Source organism: Notechis scutatus, chromosome Z, assembly GCF_049901735.1.
Source record: "Notechis scutatus isolate UNSWTSFEM ecotype Mainland chromosome Z, rNotScu1.2, whole genome shotgun sequence".
Taxonomy (NCBI): Eukaryota; Metazoa; Chordata; class Lepidosauria; order Squamata; family Elapidae; genus Notechis; species Notechis scutatus.
This window is the reverse complement of record NC_142025.1, coordinates 67,229,567-67,251,465: the sequence shown is the minus strand read 5'-3', so window position 1 is coordinate 67,251,465 and position 21,899 is coordinate 67,229,567. Positions and strand designations below refer to the sequence as shown.

The window sequence follows — 21,899 nt, the reverse complement described above, 5'->3', positions numbered from 1 at the left end:
CATAACAGTCTAATATCCATTCAAATTCCAAATCAACCCAATTCTAACATTGCCAAAGGTATTTTAACAACATATACCTATAAATATGTTAAAGAATAAGTGGACATTATGCATACATTCTTTTATATCCTGCTCAATATTCAGTCATTTCTTAATTAATTCCTATGCATATGTGGGAAGCTCCCGAAGAATGAAATGTTTTGAAGAATATTAAAAAGGCAGAATATTTCCCCAAAGGGAGAAACGTGTTTTTAAAGGCAGAAAGCAACCCCATTTTTTCTTAATAGCCCACAGTAGATATAAACACTTAAGAGATAAAGAATTTATTGAAACCTGAAGACAAGTATCTAGATACCTCTATTAATAAGCAAAGCAAATACTGCAGGCAGAAATTCATTCAAGATAAGATATTTTGAAACTCCCTGGAGCAAAGTCTGAACAAAGGCAGAATGGTAGGATTAGAAGCAGCTCCTTACCCAAGAGCCAACAAAGGACAAAAGCCATTAAGCCACAATAGGAATTGCCCAACACCCTTTCAGAACACAAGCCCCTTCATTGTACCATCCCAGAGCAGTCCACACTTCAAATCTGGGAGCTCAGATAAACACTAAGCCAGAGGTTGACCAGATTAGCTCAGACAAGCACCTAGGATTTGCATTCCTCTTTTGCCTAGAGAGCCAACTATGACCTCTATATAACCCTACATGACTGCATAGGAATCTGACAACAGCCAATAGAACACATGTTCTTGCATAGGAACAGGATGCTCAAATACAAAGCCCAAAGAAGGTATAACCTCCCACCCCAATCTCAACTTCATTTTATCAGCTGCACCAGAACCGTAAATGCTGGTGTTCTGTCCATCAATAAAATATCTTTCCAATCAGCCTCCATGTTTCACAATGTCTTTCTCCCAGTTTGGAACTGAACCAGATGGATATTTCCTCCAACACATGCCTTATGTTGATTATTTAGCTTTCCTCTTGTACTCAGAAACCAATAATCTTCTTAATATTTTGGGGAAACATTCTATAATTAAAATTTATTCACTTTGCCATATTCTTTAAATAAAGAAATTTATAGTAACTTTCTTTGTCTCATTCAGCTTCTTTCACTTTCATTTCCCCTATGATTGGTTCATTATAGTTTTATTTCTGTTCCTTTGCTGGAGGCTCCTTGTTTAATCTTCATCACACAGTATCAAAGAAACCTTTTTTCCATCAAAATTGCTTTGCATTATCTCTGCCTCTTTTATCTAAACTTTTTTTAATTTTAATTTTATTTTTAATAAACTTTTCATTGATTAATTCTTTGCAATTATGAGTCTTTATGTATTAAATAAATAATCTGTATAGTGTTGCCTTCTCATCTTTATTTTTTTCAACATGTATGTATTTTTTTAGACAACTTTTACCCATTTCATAATTTTACAAAAGATCCTTTTTATAAGTCATCTAGCATGTTGTTGTTAGTTACGATGTCATATCTGACCCATCGTGACCCCATGGACAACGTTCCTCCAGGACATCCTGTCCTCTACCATCTTCTGGAGTCCATTTAAGCTCATGCCTACTGCTTCAGTGATTCCATCCAGCTACCTCATTCTCTGCCATCCCCTAAATTGCCCTCAATCTTTCCCAGCATTAGGCTCTTCTCCAATAGGTCCTTCCTTCTCATTGGGTGGCCAAAGTATTTGAGTTTCATCTTCAGGATCTAGCCTTCCAAAGAGCAGTCAGGGATGATCTCCTCTAGGACTGACCGGTTTGATTGCCTGGCAACCAAGGGACTCACAGGAGACTTTTCCAGCACCATAGTTCAAAGGCCTCAATTCTTTGGCGCTCAGCCTCTCTTATGGTCCAACTTTCACAGCCATACATTGCAACTGGGAAAACGATAGCCTTGACTATACACACTTTTGTTGGCAGGATGATGTCTCTTTATGATGCTTTTTAGTATGCTGTCTAGATTTGCCATAGCTTTCCTCCCCAGGAGCAAGCATCTTTTAATTTCTTGGCTGCAGTCCCCATCTGCGATAAACTTGGAGTCCAGGAAAATAAAATCTGTCACTACCTCCATTTCCCATTTCTTTTCCCTACTTTCTTCAATTTAAGCCTAAATTTTACAATGAGAAGCTCATGATCTTAACCACAGTTAGCTCCTGGTCTTGGTCTTGTTTTTACTGACTGTATAGAACTTCTCCATCTTTGGCTGCAGAGCACATAGTCAATCTGATTTCTGTGTTGACCATCTGGTGATGTCCATGTGTAGAGCAGTCTCTTGGGTTGTTGGAAAAGAGTGTTTGCTAACCATCATATTCTCTTGACAAAACTCTATTAGCCTGTGCCCTGCTTCATTTTGTACTCCAAGGCCAAACTTGCCTGTTATTCCAGTTATGGCTTCCTACTTTAGCATTCCAATCCCCCATGATGATAAGGACATCATTTTTTGGTGTTAATTCTATAAGGTGCTGTGTGGCTTCATAGAACTAGTCAATTTTATCCTCTTCGGCACCAGTGGTTGAAGAGTTGGACTACTGTGATATTGAATGGTTTGCCTTCGATTTGAACTGAGATCATTCTGTCATTTTGGGGATTGTATCCTAGTATTGCTTTTCCTACTCTTTTATTGACTATGAAGGCTACTCCATTTCTTTTAAAGGATTCTTTCCCGCAGTAATATATTTCATGGTCATCTGAATTTAATTCACCCATTCCTGTCCATTTTAGTTTGCTGATTCCTAAGATGTCGATGTTCAGAGTTGTCATCTCTTATTTGACCATGAATTGAATCCAGCTTGCCTTGATTCATGGATCTTACATTCCTGGTTCCTATGGAGAATAGATCTTTACATCATCAGACTTTTCTTTCACCACCAGATGAATCCATAGCTGATCATTCTTCTGCTTTGGCGCAGTTGCTTCACTCTTTCTGGAGCTACTAGTACTAGCCCTCTGCTCTTCCCCAGTAGCATATTGGACACCTTCCGACCTGAGGGGCTCATCTTCCAGTGTCATATCTTTTTGCCTGTTGGTCCATGGGGTTTTCATTGCAAAGTTACTGGAGTGGGTTGCTATTTCCTTTTCCAGTGGATTATCCATTTTAGCACAATTACATACATTTCCATGATATGTTGTGAGATTTTTTTTTAATTTCCAGGAGTCATTGCATTCTTTTACTGAACTGAGAAATTAATCTGTATTTTTATATTCTTCATATTAGACTTTTATTTCATCTTTCAAAAGTTTTCCTTTCATCTTTTGTTTCTTTTCTTTTCTCTTTCATATATATTTTATCCTGAGATGTAATCTCAATAGTAACAAAAACCATCCTCTTACCAACCTTCTTTCTCTTCTTAATATAAACAATGAAATAAACTTTAGTATTACAACACACACACACACACACACACACGCACACACACGTATATGTGTGTATATGTATATGTCAAGTTTCCGGCAGTTGTGTATGTGTGTGTGTGTGTGTGTGTGTGTGTGTGTGTGTATTCAAAGCAGAACTTTTTATTTTAAGCAGAACTTTTCCATCAGTCAACAAACTTCTCATTTATTCTTGGATTGTTGAATGACCAAATCATTTTCTGTTCTCCCTCTTTTTAATGTATGGTGGTATATGGGTATGACCTTGGGAAACTGGGAAAAGACATGCTGCCTAGGGAATGGTTAGATAAGAGCTTGCAACTACATAGTGGGCAGAGCAAGAGGCTCAAAAGGAACCCTCCCTAGTTTCTCGGCCTGTAAAAGAAATGATAGGAGAATAAAGAAAATCAGCTTTTCTCCTCCATGCTGCTATGGAGAGTCCAGGATAGGGAATGACTCCTCCTCCCATGTCATTGAGCTGAGTCTGCCAAAGCTATAAAAGCCAGCCCCTGCTGCTGGCCCCCAGCTTTTCCACTCAGCTCCTTGTCATATGAGCAGCGTATCTCTAGCAGCAGCAGCAGCAGCGTTGGAAGCAGCAAAAGCGAAACTAAGAGCTCCCGGGGATCTGGTAGAGCCTAGTTGTTGCAGAGAGCGGGAGCCGCTCTCCTTTAGCATTGAGGCTTCAGTGCTGGGGCTTCAGATCAGCAAAAGTGAGTTCAAGCCTGGAATTGCTTGTAGAAGCCTCTCACGCCGTGATTAACAGCGTGCAGCCTTGGGCAGTTTTTTTTTGGCTGCACTGATCAGCTGTGAGTCAGGGCACAGTTTTTGGAGTGTTCAGCTGGTGGCCGTTAAAACAGGATTGGGTGTTAATTAACCTCTGCCCAGGAATGAGGCTTACTCAGGCATCACAGCGGGACCCCAATCACCTGGCCTCTAATTCAGGTCACTACATTAGTGAGGCAGCTACCAGTGCCTCCAGTTTTAGCCCTTGATAAAATGGAGAGCGCACAGGCCCAATCTGATCAACTGGACCTTGAAGAGCCCATTCTTCTGAAGTTGCCCAGTGGCCAGCAAAGAGAAGGAGGCAAAGGGGCCATTCAGCCAAGAGAGAGGCAGCGGCAAAAATTAAGGACAAGGCCTTTGAAACTAAGAAGGCCTCGAAATCTGAACTCAGAGCCTAAAAGAGGAGATATGTGGCCTTGGAGAAACAATTTACAAAGAGCCTGGAGCAGAGAAGTTTACAAAGCCTGGAGCAGAGCGAACCATCTCCTCAGTTGGGGGTTCTGCAGGCCGACAGTTGGGGGTTCTGCAGGCCGACCCTCAGGCTTTTTCCAAGGCCGGAGAGGCAGAACTAGGCTCCAGCAGTCATGTTCAGGCATGATCCCCAGAGAGAGCAGCTGAAGTGTTTTTCCCTCAAGATTTGAGTAGATCTGGGCCTAGTTTTAGACAGGCTGTCTGGGTTCCAGAAGTCTCTGAAAGAGACTAACTTACCCAATAAGGTGATAAAAACTATCCAGGTGTTCCTACATGCCCTTCCAGTTAGGGTCCAATGCTACTTGGATGATATCCTGATTCAGTCATCTTCAACCCACTCCACCCACAGCGACCTTCAGATCATGATGCTGCTCCTGCAGGAACACGGTTTTTCCATTAACTACAGCAAGAGTCATCTACCAACCACCCAATCACCTAGGGGCGATCATCGACATGACCTTCTGCATGGTTTTCCTTTCCCTGGATCATCGAGTATCTGAATGATTTGATAAACCGGATTCGACAGCAGCACTCTGTTCCTCTGTCTCTATTAGCCCAACTCCTAAGAAAGATGATTTCCTGTATAGTCATCATGCTGTGAACCTGCCTCCATGCCCGGAATCTGCAATGGTTCCTCCTGCCATTTCAACAGGCGGGAACCAGCCACTCATCCATCAGAGTCTGAGTTCCTCCACCAGTCTTATGTTCCTGGTAGTCCCAGGCCATCAGGAAAGGCCATCTTTTCAAGGAGCCAGACAGACTCATGATCACAACAGATGCCAGTCTTTATAACTACAGGGTGCAATAGCAAAGCGAGATAGCTCAGGGTCATTGGTCCCAGACAGACAGGTCTCGCCCAATCAATTGGCTCAAACTCAGGTCTATCTTCTGGCTTTGAGACATTTTCAGGACAGGGTGACAGAGTCCCACGTGTTGATCATGACAGACAATATGGCCACCAAGGCCCATGTCAACAGACAGGGAGGAACCCGGTCCAAATCCTTGATGCAGGAGGCCAAATGTCTGGGGCGGTGGGTGGAGAAGCATCTTCTGTCCCTCAGAGCAGGTCACATCTCGGGGGTCAACAATATCCAGGCTGAGGCTTCCGGTTTGAAGGGCTTCGGCGACAGACAGGAATTTGCTATCGTGCGTGGTTTCTGCCTGGGCTCGCCGCTGGAGCTCCCTGAGCTGGCTGGTTTAGGGGCTAAGCCACCCCGTAGAGGTGGTGAAGAGGGGGGAGACCGCCAGCAGGGTCGAGGAGAGCCGCATCTCTCCTCCTCAGCTGGCCATTACTCCCTTTCCCAAAGGCGGTAGGAGCGGTGGTCAGAAATGGCCACCTCAAAGAAGAACTCAACGGGAAAGAACGTGCAGGAGGAAGATAAGAAGTGAAAGTTTTGGCTGACCGGGCTAAATTGAAAAATCAACAACTAAGGTACCCTGGAATTTAAATTTTACAAGAAATAACATCGCTCCCAAAGAAGAGTCGGAAGCAGCAAAAGAAAGTGAAAAGGGAAAGGTTTGACTTTCTTCTTCTTCTCTCTCCTTCCTTATATTGACAACTAAGACCTAAATAAGAAATTGGAAAAATCCGCTTTGGCATCAATAGGCAATTAAGCTGAAAATATAACTAAATGCCAAAGGGACAATAAAGATTTCTGGACATTAAAAACTTTTTCTTCTATAAGCAGGAAGGGAGAGAAAAAGAATAAGGGTAGGATCTGGAAGAGGGAGGAGACTGCCTGGACTTTAAAAGAATCTAAAGTAAAATTTCAATAAGACTTCTAAAAGACACATTTTAACTGAAACTTTGCAACTAAATAGTAACCCCAGGAAGAGAAAGTGGAGGAAAAAAAAAAGAAAGAGCAAAAAGAAACAGCCTGCGTGTATTTGGATTACTTGGTGACTTTTGGATTTTTGGTTATTATATTTGAATGACTAAAATCAATCGGGTGGTGTTTAAAAATTTCTACAATGGCATCACTTTTGGATGAATTGAAAATGGAACTTAAAAAGTATAAAGAAGATGCACAAGAAGGGAAGGGTTCTTTTGGCTTCGTTTTTCAATTCTTAGAAATGGAGATCTGGAACTATGAGAAACAACAAGAAAAAACTGCAAAACAAGAAGACTGGGACAAAGAAGAAGTCATCTTTAATGAACAAGTAACTCTATGTGGGGAAGAAAAAGGAAAGGGGGGAAAGAGGATGGAGAATTTAAGACTTAAAAAAACAACCAAAGAAAAGAAAAATAATTCAAAAAATAAGTATAATACTGGAAAGCAACAGAAAAGGGGAATACAGAAGAGGGAAATAGAGGTAGAGAGACAAGGGGGTAAAAAGGGGAGAGAGAAGAAGAGAGGGAAGAAAGAAAGGAAAAGGAGTTACAAAGGTCCGGAGCAAGATATAAAGAAACAGGACCTATTTAGAGATAATGGGTGAAAATCTAACTGAAAAAGGGATTCTGTAATGGTACATAAGATTGTATTGTTATATTTGTAATAGAAATAACTTTAGAAAATTGGAAACAACATATGATTAGAATGAGGGATAAAATAGTTAGTGTAATTTAGTGAAATGTTTGTGAATAAAGTAAATGAAATAAAATAAATGAGAAAATTGAATTAGGAAGGAACAGGAACGTTTTAATTAGTCAATGTTTTATAAAATATAAGTGAAGGGGGGTGAATTAACTATGGAAAGTTTATAATTGTTCCCATAGAAGTATGATATTTAATTGAAAAGTAACGTGAAAAATGTTAAGACTTTAATGAATATTAATATTAATGATAGAATTGAATTGGAATGGAATGTTGTTTTAATTATATACATTTATAATTTCTTCTTTTTTCCCCCCAAGAATACTGTGTGTAGTTTAAGAATGTACCAAGCAGAATCCGAGTGGAAGTTATGTATTATATTGAGTGTTATAACTTTAGGGGAAAGATATAAAGGCGTCATACTCCAATCAGTAACTACAGGAGAAATTTCGTTTAATGAGAAAAGATAATAGACAATTGAAACAGGACAGACAAAAAATATAAATATAATGATTTGAATTGAGATGAAATAAATAAAATAAAATTGAGAAAATTAAAAGAGGGGAGAAGCCATGTAGAAAATGTAAAATAGTAATAAGATATGGAATAGAATATAAAAATGAGCATAAACCTGAATTTGCGTCTGTACGAAGAAATGTAACCCGGGATTATGCTGCTTTCAAAAAAGATGTTTTATTTGTATTTCTTTTCTTTTTGTGAAAACTCAAATAAAATTTATATATATAAAAAAAACAATATCCAGGCTGACTGGCTGAGTCGTACCAAGGTCGACCACTCGGAATGATGCCTTCATCCCTGCTCCAGGAACTGTCCAACAGGTTTGGTCCCCCAGTAGTAGACCTATTCACCACTCCCCAGAATGCGCAGGTTGACAGATTCTTTACTAGGTTTCCTACCCAGGGAGTGGAGGGGACCAATGCACTTCGGAACAGATAATCTCCATGTCTCCTCTACACCTTCTTCCCTCTTCCTATCATTCCAGCTGTTTTTGGGAAGATGTTGGAGGAGAAGGCAGAGCTGGTACTTCTGATGCCTCATAAAACCCAGATGGCCCTGGTTTGCTGACCTGCTGAACTTGTCAGTTGCTTGACTATGGAAAATCCCACCCAGCAGGATTTCCCTCTGCCAAGGGGCCTTATGCCACCCGGAACCTCGGTGGTTCCAGTTGGCCATATGGCGCTTGAGTGGAAATCTCTAAAACAGACTAACTTACCCAATAAGGTGATAAAAACTATCCAGGTATCACGTAAACCATCAACCAATCACATCTATAATGCCATCTGAAGAGCCTTTTGCAGTTGGTGCTCTAAGGCTATCCGGGACCCTATATCAGCCACTGTCTCAGATGTGCTGGTGTTCCTACAGGAAGATCTAGAATAAAGGGCTCTCACCAAACACACTCCATAGACAGGTTGCATCCTTGTCCTCAATATTGTCGTAGGATAATTATAATTCTCTGTCCCACCACCCATCAATACGTAGGTTTTTGAGGGGAGCCTCAAACCTGCATTCCCCAGTAGTTCATAGATATCCCACTTGGGATCTCCCAAAAGTACTCCAGGCCCTGACGGGACCCCCATTTGAACCTTTAAGGTCAGTGGTCTCTGCTTCTTGACCCTCAAAGTTTCTTCCTGGTGGCTATCACATTGGCCAGAAGAGTGTTGGAGTTGTCAGCTCTTTCGGGGAAACAGGGCTTGTGCATATTTCACGAGAACAGAGTAGTGCTATGCTTAGACCCTACCCTTATTCCAAAGATTTCTGCCCTAAGCATTGACATGAGTTGGAACACAAATGGCATACGCTGGATGTGCGGAGAGCTCTCCGTATATATGTATAACGAACTGCAACCTTTCACAAGACGGAAGCAATGTTTGTGTCTTTCCAATCAGCTTCCTTAGGGAGCAAGGCTTCCCCAGCCATGATGGGCAGATGGATCAAGGCTTGTATTTCCACAGCATACAAGACCTTATCTTTCCCAGTTCCCAAGAAGTTTACAGCCCACTCTACCAGGAGTGCAGCCACATCGGCAGCCTGGACTACTCAGGCGTCCATTGAGGAGATCTGCAGGGCAACTACCTGGGCATCGCCTTCTCCATTTATCTGACATTATCGACTGGACTCCTTTGCCTCTGCAGAAGCAGCATTTGGCAGGAGAGTGCTTCAGAAGGTTCTTCCAGTGTCGGACTGAGAGGACCAGACATAGACCCTCCCTTGGACATGCAGGCTTTGGTATGTCCCTATCCTAGACTCTCATAGCAGTGTGGAGAGAATGGGCATTGGTAGATTTACCAGAGACGCCATTTCTATATATGCTGCAAGAGAGTCCAGCCCCATCCTGTTTTCATCTGGTCATAGTTGGGGAGGGGTCTTCTCACTCATCTTTTTCAGAGATACGCCACGTTTGTCAACTTTCTTTGCTGAAAAGCTGGGGACCAACAGCAGGGGCTGGCTTTTATAGCTTTGGCAGATTCAGCTCAATGATGTAGGAGGAGTCGGAGTCTTTCCCTATCCTGGACTCTCTCACAGCATGTATAGAAAGGGTGTCTCAGGTAAATCTACCAACGCCCAATCTGTTTGGATTCCTGTTTTGCCTATCTGTAGACATGTTTTATTAACTATTGATTGCTATAGACAAAAAGCCACCTTTACCTGTGCTTTATATAAAGTAGATCTATTATAATGGTTGACCATAACCAGATAGCAGAGAGCTAGAATGTTTTATGTCTGATTGCTTCCATCAAGTGATCATCAGGAGACCTGCAGTCCAAATATAATACCTTACATAGTAAGCTGTTTATTTGTATATGTACAAAGGTAAATGAGAATGATTGGTTTTGGTATGAAAGAAAGTAAGAAAATGGAATGGTTATCCTTATTTATTGTTTCGACCTTTGGTGGCATGCAATGATGTAGATCCCACAGAATACATATGGAGAATATCTAACGGATGCATCATAGTTAAATAATTCTTAAAATACGCTTTGCTGAAATCAGAAAAGTAGAGTCATTGTTGATGGAAAATTAGCAGTTCAGAACTGAGAAATAATCACTGTGAATATTTCTGATCGTTTTTCCCTATCCGTACTTGGAAACTCTTTCTAAGGGTTCTTCCTCATGTTTAAAATACTAAACATCAGTTCTTGAATCAGTAGAACATTTACTGCTGCTATTACTACTTTCTATCCTGCCTCAGACATGCTGCCATCAAATGGGTGTTCTGGGCAAGCCTGTCTCTGCATTTATAAGCTGCTAGTTGGCTAATGGACCTGTATACTGCACGAGTCAAAAAAGAGGGCTGTGAAAATATTTACAGACCTCTCACCTAAACATAAACTGTTTCAACTCCTACCCTCAAAACGACACTATAGAGCACTGCACACCAGAACAACTAGACACAAGATCAGTTTTCCCCCGAACGCCATCACTCTGCTAAACAAATAATTCCCTCAACACTTCTCAAACTATTTACTAATTTTGCATTACTATTACTATTAATTCTCCCATCCTTCCTTTCACCCATCTCCTCCCACTTATGATTTTATGACTGTAACTTTGTTGCTTGTATCCTTATAATTTTTATTGACTGCTTCCTAGTATGATTTGATTCCTTATTGTACCCTATGACTATTATTGTGTTGTACCGTATGATTCTTGACGGATGTATCTTTTCTTTTATGTACATTGAGAGCATATGCATGAAGACAAATTCCTTGTGTGTCCAATCACACTTGGCCAATAAAGAATTCTATTCTATTCTATTCTATTCTATTCTATTCTATTCTATTCTATTCTATTCTATTCTATTCTATTCTATTCTATTCTATTCTAATGTAGTAGGATGTATATAATGGGAAGGAGAGATATAGGAGAATTTCATGGGACTCTATAAACCCTGGGTGCCTAATAACGTAATAGAAACACAGGAATGTGCATAGTTTAGCCAGAGGGATGTGCATTTCTGTGTTTGACAACTGATACGAATAGGCATATAATAAAATCGGAGGCTTCCTCCCTTGCATCATTTTGACAAGTATATTTAAACATCAATTTAGTCTTCTGAAAGGACACTAAACCTGTGTTTAAAAGTAGTCCACTAATAACTGATGGGAGGAGGTGGTGCTTAATGCAATGAGAGAGCCTTTTTTTTATAGACTGTAGGGTTCCTTCTCCCCCATGGTACCTGTTTGAGCAAGGATGCAATCCTTAATACAAAATAGCCTAAATAGCACTTTGTATGTATCCTGAGCCATGAAACAATAGCCAGAAAGTTCCTATTTTAGAACAACTCCCACTGCTGATCAGCTACTTTTTGAGCGAATCCAAATCTTTGTGTAAGGTAAAAAGTCTACTGGGTAAAAGGAAGCTTGGTTTGAATGAATTGCCCAAAGCAAATGCTATTCTGGAGGATGATGCCCAGAAAATGGAGATGAGTAGATGTATCCATTCCAGTCTAAAGTGCCCAGGTAATACCGAGCTGATCTCCCCCACCTGAAAGTGCCATGAGTATAGGCACAAGGTTGCCTGCTGAGGAACAAGACTATAGTTTTCCAAATACATACAACGTGGAGTCTAGGAAGGAGTAGACAATATCATGAGGACATGGGCAAAAAATAAAAATAAAGGTTTGCTAGGATACATTAATTAAAAATTAATTGGATTATAACAATGAGTAACATTTCAGCCTTTATGATATGGCGGGAATCAATATTGCTAAGAATAATTATTTCTGCATTCTGTTTTTCAGTTACATATATTTTGGTCTTTTACGTTATACTTCCATGTTTTCATATGGAGTGTCATATTTATAAATAACATAACCAGATACAGTAAATAAAACTTGATAATTGTTTACCTAAAAGAACTCAGTTCATGATCTAAATTATGTTGAAAATATACTTACGTAGCATTTGGATTAGAATTTACACGGATTCTAGAATAAATCTCCAAATGAGCTGATTAAAAAAGAAAAAAAGCTTTCTTATATTTTTTTACATATAATTTTTTTAGCCAATTCATTTAATTACTGTATTCACCCAATGTTGAAGTAGACTCGGTCCAGAAGCAGCGTTACTTGTTATAATACAGAGTAAAGAATAATTGTCAACTTATATCATCTAGCTATACACTATTTAAATTCTTGATGTCATGATCTTTAATTCGATGAAATGGTGTATTACGGGGCGATAATTTTTGAACCAAGGTACCTCATAGGAGATAACTTATAGAATATGTCCAAAATCTACACCATGATTCCTGAAGAAATGAAATTTTGGGAAATTATGGCTGTTTCAGTGCAATTAGTTGTTGCTATACACTACAGGGCTGCTGCTGTTGCAATCATGTGACATTCATTTTCAGCATACCATGCCAGTTTCCCAACCACTTTTGTAATTCTTCACTCCATTCACTTACCTGCTGGAATGAGAAAGGAAGAGGGAAGGAAGGAACCCTTATATGTACTTCTCACACATACTAACCCCCCATCTTCCCCAACCTGTGATGCTTTCCCAACATGTGAGAGTCTCCCACGTACCTTCCCTGACCTGCAGGTATTCTTGCAGTTCCCCATGCATCATTCCTGACCTGGATAATTCTCCATGCACCTTTCCTGACCCATGTGGCACTTCTTGGACATTTTCACATACGCTTCCTGACCTGCATCCCCGCTCCTGCAGACTGTCCTGATCTGAATGGTGCCTCTTGTGCATTCCCAGGTATTCCCAGGCAACTTCCCAACCCATGTCAGTCCCGTCACAGTACCTCTCCACATATCCCATAATCCACAATTCTCGTTATGATATAAAGACTGCCTTCTGCATTCTTGCTAGTGCATTTTGTTAATCTTCTGCATTAGTAGTACTTTACGTCTTCACTTAGTGTAAGTGTAGAAAGCTTGTAGAAAGCAGCCTCCATTTCTGCAAGTAGATTCTACTGGCTTATTTGATCAAAATGGTCCTCTCTCCAGTATGTGCTCCCAACATGTGGAGGCTATAAACTTTAGCCTTCTTCCTCCCCTTAACTCTATGACGAATAAAGTTCAAATGAAGTGGTTCTGCCTGCATTAGGCTCCCTTTTTCTACTCAGAGTGCTTTAGATCAGCGGTCGCCAACTGGTGGGCTGCAGAGTAATCTCAACCCCAGAGCCCCCCCCAAGCAATTAATCCAGGCTGTGCAGAAACACAAGGCTGTGCCGCCCACATGGCCTGTGGGAACCCTCCCCACCCACTCACTCCTTACCTGGCAAACTTGCCTGCTAAATTGCTATTTCTCCATTGTGGTGGAGATAGCATTCAGGATTGGGTTGATCAGTCTACGCTTGTGATTGGACTGAGTCTGTCAAATCTTTGAGGATACTCCCTCTGCTGCTAGGGACCTCCCTAGAAATTGACTCAGTCAGCTAGCTGAACGATGTGTTAATTTATTCTCCTAAACAACCAAAATTTAATTGAATTTAACTCAACAAACAAAGAAAAATATCACCAATCGTGAATACTATTTCAAAGAGGAACTGGTCTACTGGTCTGACAGCTGTCAAAGACAGCATGGTCAGGGGCTTCACCCCAGGCCGTCAGACGATGGATCGGCTGAGGGCCGATCTACATCATACTGAGATATGTTTCGTGGGAAGTGTGTTTTAACAGTTTAACAGATAATCTGAGTTGGAAGGGAACTTGTAGGTCATCTAGTCCAACCCCCTGCCCAAGCAGGAGACCCTACACCAATTCTGACAAATGGCAGTCCAATCTCTTCTTGAAAGTCTCAAGTGATGGCGCTCCCACAACTTCCAAGGGCAAGCTGTTCCATTGGTTGATTGTTCTCACTGTCAAAAAAAACCCTCATTTCCAGGTTAAATCTCTCCTTGTTCAGTTTCCATCCATTATTCCTTGTCTGGCCTACAGGCGCTTGATCCCTTCCTCTCTGTGGCAGCTCCTCAGATATTGGAAGATTGCTATCATGTCTCCCCTGGTCCTTCTCTTTACACCATCCACACTGCGTCCCTGTGCTTTGGCTGGCAAGGCTCTCAGTGGCTTTAATTGGCCGTTGCAGACGCCTGTTTAATCGCGGCAGCGTTAAAGGGGCAGAAGACTTCAGCGAAGGCAGGAATCTCTGTGCAGAGTGACAAGTCAAGTAGCCTTAGAGTACTTAAAGTTAGGAAAGACTGCAGAGCAACTGGTGGAAACTCTGGAATAAAACCTCGGAGTTAAACATGGCGGAGTCAAACGCTAGCCACGATGTCAGGAGAGGCAAGGAGATGGCTCGCTGGCCGTCACACTCTCTAAGCCCAGCAGCCCCAGACCAAACAGCTCCCTATTATAATCCCAAGCCAAAGGACAAGGTTGCAGGGGCTCGAAAGAGCTCCAAGGCAGCGGAGCGGGATGAGCACCGAAGAGACAAGGCTCTAGATAAGTTGTGGGCTCGGGGAAAAGAAGAGGCTCAAACTTCTGAAGGAATTCCTGCCTAAATAGGAGCTTATTAACAGGAGATAGGCAGCTGCAAACTGACAGGAGTGCAGTAACGGAAGCGGGCACAGGGGGACCTGAAGAGCAATAGGATTCTATTGAGGCTTCAGAGATTAGAAATTTCTTCTCTGTCCGACCAGCAACAGAGCAACTGACAGAAGGGCTGCAGAAGCCACATTCACCCCCATGTCAGCTGGAATTAGGCCAGTCAGGGGGCAGGAGTCTGAGTACCAGGTTAATATGCAGGCTATGTTAAATGAGTCAGTAAGGCAAAGGGTTTCAGCTGTCTTGAGACAGACTAGGAGATCACCCTCAGAGGCTTCAGTTCCTTCATCCACACATAGCAGGAGACACAGGTCTCATCATGAGGATGATTTTCCCTGCATTCAGAATCAGGCTCATATGCTCCTGCTGAAAGCTCCCACTCTATCACATCTGAAAGTGGGGAACTGATGAACAGAAACTACTCTGATGATGAAGGCCTCAATGATGCTGACCAAGTCTCTATACCAGGTCTGTTCCAATCAGCCATCTTCAGGTCGCTCCTTTTCAAGGTGAAAAAAGCCACAGGGCAGGGATTGGTTCCTGAACCACAGGAGCCTACTGACCCTTCTGAAGACCCCAATGACCCACTATTTTTAGAAAAAACAGTAACAGCAGTCATCCCTGCACCAAAGATGTTCACCACTTTCATCCAAAGACAATGGTCATCCCTTGGGTGGGGTCCAAGCCCTTCCTTCCTGGACAAGAAGATGTTCAACATGGGAGGAGATCAAGCCAAAGCCCTGGAAGTGCCCGAGGTCGATACCCCAGTTGCAGCCCTGCAAGCCACCACTGACATCCCTGACTAGATTCTTCAGTCATGCCAAAGGTGAACTCGTGGTTCCACAGAGCTCAGGAACTAATCTTACCTGATTTTTGTTCGCATCCTGTGCACACGTTAGAAAGAAGATGGCATACTCTGGACATTCGGAGAGCCTTGAAGATTTACGTTAAGAGGACATCGTCCTTCAGGAGGTCTGAATCCCTCTTTATTTCCTTTCAACCTTCTACCATGGGCTGCAAGGTGACTCCAACTATTGGGAGATGGATAAGGCTATGCATATCCAAAGCCTACCAATCCCAAGGACTTGCAGTTCCTCCAAGGATAACAGTGCACTCAACAAGAAGTGTGGCCACATCAACAGCATGGGCCACCCAAGCCTCATTGGAGGAGGTTTGCAGGGCAGCTACCTGGGCCTCACCTCCATTCATCAGACACTATAAGCTGGACTCTTTTGCTTCTGCTGAGGTAGCTTTTGGATGGAGGGTTCTGCAAAAGGTCCAACCTGTATAACGGATTCGGACTGCACTAGGCCCACCCATAGGACAGCCTGCTTTGGTATGTCCCAATCCAGAATGCTATCTCCACCACAATGGAGAAGGGTCATTGGTTCTCATGTGAAACAACCTTTCTCTTTGGGTGTAGATAGCATTCAGTCCCACCCATTTGTGGTGCATTCCAAATGTAATGGTGTATGTTATAATTATAGGAGAACACGTCAGTTTGTCACTATTCCTTCGCCAATTTCTAGGGAGGTCCCTAGCAGCAGAGGGAGTGTCCTCAAAGATTTGACAGACTCAGTCCAATCACAAGTGGAGACTGATCAACCCAATCCTGAATGCTATCTCCACCCAAAGAGAAAGGTCAAACCAATGACCCTTTTCCTTTTTCCGACCATCAGCTGTTCTGCTGTGCTGGGAGATTTAGATTAGCTAGGAAACAGGAAATGGTTGGATTTCTTGCTTTCTAGCTAGTCTTTAGATCTTCGGTTCTGCTTTTAAGCACAGCCAAGCCTTCCTTAAGACTGAAGGTTCTATTATTCAGTGCAGACTCACAGCAAGCAAATTTTATGTGACAGACTGAGTTAGCCAAAGGCAGATAGATAGATCACTGAATGATTCTGTGAGCAACTCAATCTGCCTGCCTGCTTTGCCTGGTTTTGGGTAAAAGTTGCTCTTTTTATTAAAAATAATCAATATTTAAATACATTGTGTGTTGTGATTTATTTTTGTGAGTTTGCTTGCTAGCAAATTTTATGAGTTTGCTTGCAAGCAAATTTTATGTGACAGACTGAGCTAGCTGATGGCAGATAAATAGATCATTGAATGAAGCTGTGATTCTGTGAGCAACTCAATCTGCCTGCCTGCTTTCCCTTATTTTGGATAAAAGTTCTTTTTTTATAAAAAAAAAATCAATATTTATATAAATATTTATAATATTTACATACAAGCCATGCCCAGACAGTCACATGATCACCAAGCCACACCCACAAATTAGGCCATGCCCACAGAACCGGTTAGTGGTCCCTGGGATTTAAAATTATGAGTTTGGTGGTCCCTGAGATCCAAAAGGTTGGCGACCTCTGCTTTAGATCATCATTATTCTGTGGTAGTATCCACCCAGAAGAACAGTTGTTTATAGCTTAATAGAAACTAGTTTCACATAGCACCTTAAAGTTAAAAACTCACACATGTCATTTTTATATTAAGGGAATGTATTTTTTTATTTGTTTAAGTAGGATTTTTATTAAAATAAATCCAATTAACATTCTAATACGCAGTGATGAGCAAATGCTAGTTTGAAAGATTAAAGTAAGATAATTTCCAGTGCATTATATTCTGATCTTTTATCTTTAGACCTATTTTCTCCTTTCTTTTTTTTAAATTAATATTTTTATTTTAAATACAAATAATACAAACATAGTACATATACATCTAAATACAAAAAAAAAAGGGGGGGGAAAGAAAAAATACAAATATTACAGTGAACCCTACCCCCAGAGGCCATTTTTTCTTACAATTCTTCTATAACAATTAAAAGATTTACTAGATATTCCAATTATGCCCTCATCCCTTCCAAAATGACATATAATCTTGAGTAAGTTTATTCCATTTGCCTTCCACCAACATTTGTTTTTATAAAATCCCCCCATATTTCATTAAAATTGTTTGCTTTAATCATTCCTTTTTAAAATTTAATTTCTGTTGTTAATTTATCATTTGTTGACATACTCCAAATTTCATTATACCACTCATTTCTTTGAATATCCCAATTTTGTCCCCAATATTTATAATAGGGTATATAAAGGAGTAGAAGAAGTCAAAAAAGGTTATGTGATAATGGCAGGTATAATATGGTTATGGATAATCCAATCCATCAAAAGTAGAAATAAAATATAATAATACAGATTTAAGAAAATTTATTAATATAAATAGATTGAAAGATGTTTGGAGAGAACTACATGGTAATCAAAAGAGTTATACATATTTTTCTGGTAGACATAAAAGTTTTACAAGAATAGATTATATATTTGTAACATCGGAAATATTCTCTAAAATAATGAAAGTAGAGATAAAATAATTAAAATATCTGATCATGCAATCCAATTATAGATATGGAAAAAGATTGTGATGATAAACAGGCAAGTAGATGGAAAATGGATTTGAGGATTTTTAAAAATAAAGAGATTTTAGAAAAAATGGAAAGGGAATTAAAAGAAATATGGACTATAAATGAAGAGGGAGGTAGTAATATAGGTGTAATATGGGATGCAATGAAAGCAGTAGTGAGAGATTTAGGGACAAAATACTCTTATAATATAAAAAAACAAAAAGAGAAAAATATTAAATGGTTGGAGGAGGAAATTAGGGAACTAGAGAGTAAATATATAGAAAGCAGAGAGAATAGGATTATGTTAGAATTATCAGCTAAAAGAAAAGAGTTGCAAAATATTGAGATAGAACAGGTTCAAAGAATTTAATATATTTAAACAGGGAGTTTTATGAAAATAGTAATAAAAATTCTAGAATATTGGCTAGAGCCACACAAATTAAAAAGGCAAAAAGCCTGATGGAGTAATAAAGAATGATAAGGGGGAAAGATGTAACATAATGAGAGAAAAGTTGGTGATATTTCAGAAGTTCTTTGAAAAGCTGTATAAGGGAAATGATATAAATATGAATGAAAGTCAGGCATATATAGAAAAGAATTTAAATTGTAAAATTCAAGAATATGATAAAGAAATAATGGAATCACAAATAGAAGAAAAGGAAATAGGTAAGTCTCCAGGGTTAGATGGACTTGGTGTAGAATATTATAAAATTTTTAAAGGACTATTGGTGCCAAAGATGAAGATAATGTTTAATAAAATAATGGAAAAGGAAAATATTCCAAGTTCCTAGAAGCAATCCTTGATAATACTGATAGTGAAACCAAATAAAGATCATACAAACCTAGGATCATGTATACCAATATCCCTTATAAATCAGGATGCTAAGATTTTCACAGCAATATTGGCAAGTAGATTGAATATATTTATAGAAAATTATATTAAAAATAACCATTTATAAGAGGCTGACAAATGTCAGATTAGTAAGAAGGGTATTAAACATAGGTTGTTATATAAAGAATAAAAAAAGAGATGATGTATTAGCATTAGATGTACCATGTTTCTCCAAATAGGAAGTCCCAACATGTTTTCTAAGCATAAAATGAAATTAAGCCCTTCCCCCCAAATTTAGGCCTATTTTAAAACATGCGACATGGGGGGAAGTGCAGTGGGGGAAACTTGCCATTAGAAGCACCCCACGGGCAGTCACTCCTCGCCACCAGCCACTCCTAATGGCCGATCATGGCAGAGCATGGAGGACTCCCTACCCCTGCCAAGCGGGTCAGTGGGTGGGCAGCATCGGCGTGGATGTCCGCCGGCAGTGTTTCAGCCGCTTCTTGGGCCTCCATAGCTTCCACGGTTCCTACCGGCGCTGGCACCTCTCTCACCAGCGCCGGCTCCAACAACAGCGTCTGAGTCACTCCCGCTTTTCCCCGTCCCCACAACAACAGGGAAAAAAACATTTTGAGGTAACTCGGAGCACCACGCAGTGCATTTTCATTTAATCCTGAGCGGCTGGTTGGGTGTGAGAAGAGCTGAGTGAACGTCTCTGCTGCTGCTACCCTTGGTGCTCCAGCCTCGGGTTCTGCAAGTTTCCAAAAGTCCTGGTGCACAGTTCCTGCAGCCCAAGGGCACCCAGGCCGAGCTGCAGCTGTCCCTCTCTCACCAGCGCTGTCTCCAACAACAGCAGCAGCAGTGGTGTGAACCATGGCTCTGCAGCAAAGGTGCTTGGCGGGGGTAGGGTCCATGCTCCGCCATGATCGGCTGTTAGGAGTGGCTGGTGGTGAGGCGTGGCTGCCTGTGGGGGGCTTAGGTGAGGGTGCACAGGCGGGAGAAATTAATTCACCCCCGAAAGACGTCCTAGCCATTTTTTCAGGGCTCAAAAAAAATAAGACCCAGCCTTATTATATGAGAAACATGGTATTTAAGGCCTTTGATTGTGTGGAATGGCCTACATTGAAAATATTAATAGAGAATTTAGGTTTTGGAAATTTTTTTAGAAAAGTGATAAATCAACTATATTCAGAGAATAAAGTGAGAATAGTTATAAATGACGGTGTTACAGGGACAATAACCTTAAGCTAAGGAATGAGACAGGGTTGCTTTTTATCTCCAGTTTTATTTGCATTACTGATGGAGGCTTTGGCAAATGCAATTAGGGAAGATTCATTGATTGAAGGAATTGGCGTACAGAAGAAAACTAAAATAAATGTATTTGCAGATGATACATTATTAAAATTTCAAAATCCCCTAGTTATAGAGAGGATATATTTATCTCTGAATGAATTTGGGAAATATTGTGGATTATAAATAAATTGGGAAAAATCAGATATGATGTTATATAACCATAGTAATGAAGAAATGGATGTATTGAAACGAAAATATAAATTAAAAATATTAGATAGTATTAAATATTTAGGTATTGACATCCCAAAAAATATTCAAGAGTTAAAGAAAATAAATTATGAAAAGTTAAAAGATAAAATAGATAAATATGAGGAAGTAAAATTATCATGGTTTGGAAGAATTGCAATGATAAAAATGAAAGTTTTACCAAAAAAAATTTGTTTTTGTTTTGAATGATCCCAATTAAATTTTCGGATCAAGAATTAAAGCAAATACAGAGGTTGCTGGAGGTGTATTGTAATGGAGGTAAGAGAGCAAGAATAAGTAAAGCATTATGGTATGAAGCAAAAAAGGGTGGGCTGGTCTTCCAAATGTTAGAAATTATTGGGTAGCTAACCAATTAAGGTGGTCCCAGTTATTATAGCAGTAACTAGAGATTTAATATGGAGATATATAGAGTTGAAAGAATTAAGGAAAACAGGTGATCCTATAGAAACATATTGGTTTAAAAAGGATATTTAAAAAATTGCTAGGAGAATCCAAAATCCCTTTTTAAAATTTGATAGAATTATGGAATAAATGGAGATATTGGTTAATGCCAGAAATTTCTCCTTTAACACTGGAGGTGGAAATGAAGAAATTCCCTAAGATTGAATTGAAATAAGAGATTAGTAAATTAAAAGAAAATCAGATATATAAATGGGAAGACTGGAAGAACAAGATAAAGAATATAACACAATTAAAGAACGTTTTATCGGACATTAAATTAAATTGGCTGAATTTGATACAATTAGAGAAATGGATAAAAGTGGAACAAGGATTCAAGGAGAAGGATAGACAGTTAACAAAATTTGAAATGATTATAAAAGAATGTATGGTGAATGAAGAATATATAGGTAAAGGAAGAATTGGGAAAATGTTTAGAATATTAACTGAATTAGAAGAGCAGGCAAAAGGTTTAAAATTAATTTGGGAATCAGATTTAGGAGAACTAAATGATAATGATTGGAAAAATATTTGGAATAGAAGAGTATAAAAGAATATATCAGTTAGAGTTAAGGAAAATGGATATAAAGTGATATGAAGGTGGTACCTAACACCACGTAAATTAAATCAAATAGATGGTAAATATACAAATATTTGTTGGAGGTGCAAGATAGAAGTTGGAACATATAAACGTATGTGGTGGGATTGTGATAATGCACAAAAAATATGGGACATGCTGTTTAGAGAAATAAATGCACTTTTGAATGTAAATGTAGATATGTCATTGAGAATTGCATTACTGTTACTGGTGGAAAGATGGGATATAAATGAAACAAAAAGGGAATTGATTGTAAATTTGATAATGGCTACTAGATTAGTGATGGCTAAATATTAAGGGAATGTATTTGTTTACAATATTTTAGAATAGAATAGAATAGAATAGAATAGAATAGAATAGAATAGAATAGAATAGAATAGAATAGAATAGAATAGA

The 21,899-nt window shown here is 39.7% G+C and overlaps 1 protein-coding gene across 11 annotated transcripts in view; it reads left to right on the top strand.

Moving 5' to 3' along the window:
* Nucleotides 1-21,899, top strand: part of ELMO1 (engulfment and cell motility 1) — a 536,034-nt gene that overhangs the window by 31,035 nt on the left and 483,100 nt on the right. For 2 of the 11 annotated variants that reach the window (XM_087947667.1, XM_087947670.1), the window contains exon 2: nucleotides 9,572-9,732. The exons of the other annotated variants lie outside the window; for them this stretch is intronic. The gene's annotated coding sequence lies outside the window, so the exon portion shown is untranslated. The remainder of the gene's footprint in view (nucleotides 1-9,571; nucleotides 9,733-21,899) is intronic. 11 annotated transcript variants of the gene reach the window in all.